Source organism: Triticum aestivum, chromosome 6D (assembly GCF_018294505.1).
Source record: "Triticum aestivum cultivar Chinese Spring chromosome 6D, IWGSC CS RefSeq v2.1, whole genome shotgun sequence".
NCBI lineage: Eukaryota > Viridiplantae > Streptophyta > Magnoliopsida > Poales > Poaceae > Triticum > Triticum aestivum.
Genome location: NC_057811.1, coordinates 4,775,321 through 4,780,844, shown reverse-complemented (window position 1 = coordinate 4,780,844; position 5,524 = coordinate 4,775,321).

Genomic DNA, 5,524 nt, shown 5'->3' with positions numbered 1-5,524 from the left:
TTTCTGGTGGGGAGGCTGGTAGGAGGGATGGTGGCTACAACGAGGTCGAGCCACCCCTCGCCGGCGTAGGGATTGTTGGTCGTGGCTGTGAGCCGGCTCCTCCCCGGCCCACTTTCCTCATGCTTTGTTGCGGATCTGGCGATGCTTGAGGCAGGATGATCGTTGTTGGTTCCGGTGGTGGTTGGGGTAGGCCGATCTGTTCAAAGCCGTCTCCTTTGGTGTTCTTGGGGCAGTCCGGGAGCAGGGCGGCGGTCTGGCGACCGGAGGCACGTTTGTGTTGGGCAGATCGAACGACTAGGGTGCAGGCAGGCAGACAGGCCGCTCAGGCTGCATGGCTGCGGGTAGTTGGCGGAGCGGGGCGTGGCGGAGGGATATGACCACTGGGGCACATCACTTGTCTAGTTTGTGTACTGGCCGATGGCGGCGGCGGCCGCGGACGTCATTCTCCTCCCTGCAGGCTTCGTCGTGGTGTTCCCACCCCTTTTGCGATGCTCCAGGTGAAAACATGATCTTCAAGATCAGACGATGGCATCTATCCGTGGCCGTGCCCTTCTTGGAGGCATCGTCTTGGAGACCTTGCTCCGGCGTTTTCCTTCTGACCTATCCTTTGTGGACGCTCATGGTGGCGGTCTCCATTGGCACAAGCGGTTCTTTTTCGCTCATTTGTAGTTTGCTTGGTACTCATTGGGGTGGTGTGATGGTGCCCAACACCCTTGTATCTTGTCTTGGGTGTGTGTTGGGTGCGGTGGTGTTCTGTGTTTGTATCAGTTTGCTCAGATGTTTGCGGTCATGGTTGCTTTATAATATAAAGCGAGAGGAAACCCTTTTTCGTTAAAATTTGCCCTCAAATACAAGACAATTCATGTTTAATATCATAATGATTTGTGAAATGGAAGCAGCCAAGCATGCATGCGTCAGAAGACACTAACTAGGGGGAGATGAGGCAGTGTGTCCCAAGATACTGCAAAAGTAATTTGACATTATTAAAAGGGGCAGGGATAACCAAATGATGCAAGGTGCAACCAAAAGAGTACTGATCCACACAACATAATCCATGGCCCCCGGCCATATAAGTATCTCTCGTGCGCCCTCTCTTTTTTGCAAAATGTGTTTCGGGTAATTAATATGTTAGTGCATGATTTGGGCAAACATGGGCACGTCACTGATTGTGATTAGAACCTACCTATTACTAACTTTGGAGTGTGATAGAAAGAAAGGTAAAGGTGGTACAGGACCAACACACTATGGTCAGGCGATTGTGGTAATGCTAATCGCTGATGGGTGCTTGCTGCTGCAACACGCTCTACTAAAGTGCGCAGGCTAATTTGTTCTTTTGCGCATTTTATCTAAGAAAGATAAAGGACGTTGTACAGGACCAACACACTTTGGGGCGATTGTGATAATGCTAATCGCTGATGGGTGCAAGGAGCTGCAACACGCTCTGCTAAATGGGCAGGCCACCGCGCGGGGCCGTGTGACCTTATCCTCTCGCCCGACCCGCTCCCGCAAGCGGGGGGAGGGGGGGGGGATTCCCTCGACCGGCCCCCTCTCCCCTCGATCTCCTCCTCCCGCCGCCGCCGGAGTGCGCCGCCGGGCAAAGCCCGGTCGGCGGCAGCGGCGGCGGGCCATCTCACCCTTCGCGCGGGGCGGGCTGGTGCGGGGCAGTCTCCTCGCGTGCTTGCGCGGCGCTGGGCAGGGCGCGGCGGCGCGGCATTGACTGCCATCCCGGCGACGGCTGTTGGCGTCGCTCGGTGGGCTGCTGGGCGGTGGTATGCCCCGTCGCGGCCGCGGCGGCGAGATCCGGCTCGGCCCTGGCCGGATCCTGCTCGTGGCGGGCGGTGGCGCGGTAGAAGTGCCTGCTGGAGTCGGGGACGGCGGCTGGCAAGGCGTAGCTCGGCCAGATCTGACCTCCTGCGGGGCGGGCCATGGTCGGCGCGGGTCAAGGAGGGCGGTAGTGGTGCGTGCCAGGGGTCGGGGATGGCGGCAAGTGGCCCGGCCAGATCTGACCTCTCGGCGGCGCGGGCCGCGTTCGGCTAGGGCTGCGGGCGGCTGCCTCGACCGGGGCCAGCTCGGGTGGTCGGGGTGGCGGCGCAGTGGCGGTGGTTGCGGATCTGCACGCTTCTCCGGCGTCGGCTCATCTGCGGTCGGACCGTCTCGACCTTCGCCCCATCTCCTCGTCATCTGGGCGCTACCCCCATCAAAGGGCTGGTCCTCACCCAGCTGCGGTCCACCGCTCGTCTCGCGCCCGGTGCTGCAGGATCGAGCTCGTCTCGCGCACGGTGCTGCAGGACCGAGCTCGTCTCGCGCACGGTGCAGCGAGATCGAGCTCGTCTCGCGCACGATGCAGCAGGACTGACCTCGTCCCCCTCTCGGTGCTGCAGGACCGCGCTCGTCTCGCGCTCGGGGCAGCAGGACGGGTCGGTGGATGCCAGTTCTGGCCGGCCTATCGGGTCTCGACGCTGGGGGTCGCCCAGGGGTGCGAAAGGGGGGACCTTTCCGCTCGTCTCTTTCGTTGGGGTGGAGGTGGGTCTCGTGTGAGGTGGTGTCAAGGTCTTGGATGCCGGGGCGGCGGCCCTGGTGGTGGTAGCACAGTGCTTTTGGACAGAGCCCGTGCTATGGCGCTGCCCGGTCACCATGGCCGTGTGGGCGGCGTGGTTGCCGGGATGTGGCGTTCGGTGGCGGTGAGTGGTGGCCGAGGTGAAAACCTGTTCTATCTTCGGACGGACCGGCGGCGACGAAGATCGTTCCCTTCTTGAAGGCGTCGTCGCGGCTCTCATTGCCCGTCATGCGGCTCCAGGGGAAACTCTGATCCTTGGATCGGGCGGTGACGGCGCTCCGGTGTCGTACCCTTCGCCATAGAGGTTCTATGATGACTTCGTCTTCATTTGCAGGCGAAGTATCTTGAAAATGTGCTCATATGAGCAGGGCACGCGTACATACATTCATGAAATGATGTATGTGCGCGTATTTAAGCATCTATATCTGTATTGTGCTTCCAACGAAATACTGCAGCGTGTAACAAATTAGTTTCCCGGCTGCTCCAGTCCCTCCTCCCCCACCCACCCAGATACAACCACCTTCCTAGATAAGCTTCAGCACCATCACCTTGGGCTCAGGCCATTCTCACGCCATGGCTGGCCACAGTGTCACATGGCCGGCTCAGTCGGCCACATCGGCTGTTACTCTCTCTCTCTCTCTCTCTCTCTCTCTCTCTCTCTCTCTCTCATTTACCGAGATAAGCTTTTGGAGATACCTAGGTGGCGCTCATGCTTCTGGAGATATTCCTCCGATGCTGTTTCAGAGCAGCTTATACGTGCCTTCCTAGAAGATGATCATATTTACGTTGCTTTATCGCAATCTCCGACCGGTCTGAACAAGCGAATGGACAATTCTGTACGCTTGGAGCACACCGTTTATATTGGAATATCTTGCAGTACCTGTTGTTAATATCTCAATTATTGGCATTATGAGGCCATGAGGCCTGTCCTTTATTGAATCTTTGCGGGGCAGCCACTGAAGTTTTTGTATATTTTGTAAAGCATTAACCTCTGAGAGTGACTTCATATATAACGTCACATGTTGGAATCCCTTCCGCTGAAGTGTATACGTAGGATCATTGTAGAACAGCCTTTTTCATATCAGACTCACGTGTACTACCGCAAATATCTCTCCCGAGAATATTCGCCCGTACAGGATCTTCTTCGTTTCTTGACCTGAAATAATTCTGCTTTGCTGAGACGGGACATTGGTTTAATTTTAGCTAGCTCGCAGACGCAGTGAATCTGGACGTGCAGTGATCTAAGTTACTCAGCTGAAATCGGCATTCCTCGCAGTGCACTAGAAACCACCTGAGTAAGTGTACACTAATGACGTAAGCCTGGCGGCTATCTATTTCTATTGCATGCACAATCTGGAAAACCATGGACAATGGAAACTACGCCCTACATGTGGGAAATAATATGGCGGTGTTTCTGACCAGATGGCACACGAGCACCAACAACAGAGATCAGGTACCTTTTCCCAAAAGGAAAAGGAAAACCTGGCGAGCCGTTCTTTGCTCCTCTCATGTTCCAATGGATGTTTTCTTTACTCAATCATGATCATGAGGCCAAAGCTTTTTACGCAATCAATCAACCGATGGTCAAAAAGCGTCAAAGCTTTTTTGCTGCCGTGGAGTCTCCGCCTTACATACTGCATTAAGTTAAATATCTTCCTAATTTGCTTCTATCCATTACAGTAGGAAACTATGTATCGCTAAATCAGGAGTAACTGAGCAGCTTGTTTATGTGTATCGCTGAAGCCTTCCAACATCGATCACGGAAGCAAGCATAGGGGGTAATACTAACGTATACAGCTCATACATACGTGTTTTTTTTGTGGGGACATACGTGTTGTTTCAGCTGCCCTAAAAAACTGCTTTGTAACTGACACGACATTCAAGTATGCAACCGTGCAAATAATCGCTTGATAACTCCCAACGTTACATAAATGTTTCACGTGTGTGCCTGATAACCTGTGGTGTAGTTGTTGCTGAATGTTACCATGATTTGGCATTAATCCAAGTATCCAACTGATGTCTGCAAGTTATACATGATAATTCCTAAAAATAGAAAAAGCTTTGGTTCTCATCTGATGATGTTTTGGTGGAAGAACAAATGCCATATATTAAAGTTAACCAACCCTTAAAAGGCCATTCTTACAAAAAAAAATACACACTGGTCCTTGGGGAAATCGACAATGTCTTCATCATGCAATCGATGACAGTAGACCATCAGCGAAGATCGATGCCACCTTTGGACACCCCGAAACACCATCAGAGCCAGAGAAACATTGTTCACACAGTGCCCGGGGGGTCGCTGATTGGAGTGAGAATATGACAGTGACAATGATTTGGCAAATAGAACATTGTCCGAGAAGAAGGCGGTGAAGAGGGTTGGCTAACCACCCTAGATCGGGCCAGACATATCTTGGGGAAATGTACTGACAAGATCACAGACGACACCGAAGTTGGCGGAATCGGAGACTGAGTCATAGAATCAAGTCACCAAGGGACGTCGTCCATTCCGCCGGAAGGCACCTTCAAAGACTGAATGCATGACACGAAGACAAAACCAGATCCACCTATCAAGACGACCCCCATCCCTCTACATGTTGCTGGCGAGACACTCACTGATGAGGTGGACTAGGTGTCCAGGAAACCTTATTCTTAACAGGCACGCTGCCGAAATTGCCACCACTGTGCCAACATTGGGAGGAACGTAGCTCTACTATTAGGATACCTAACTATATCACCACATCGCAGATGCAGGATCCCCGCCCCCTCCGTCGTCGAAAGCGGCAAATGAGAGAGGACGAGACCTGAGGACTCGTCGATGGGAGGGGGATCGATGAATCAGTGGAAAATATGGTTACCAGAGGATTTTTTTAATGTTTCATGTTCATTTTGGGTCGTAACATCTGAAATTTACAGGAGCTATATTTCGACACTGGTCTGAGTATCTTAATTGGACGCATGGCCAATGGG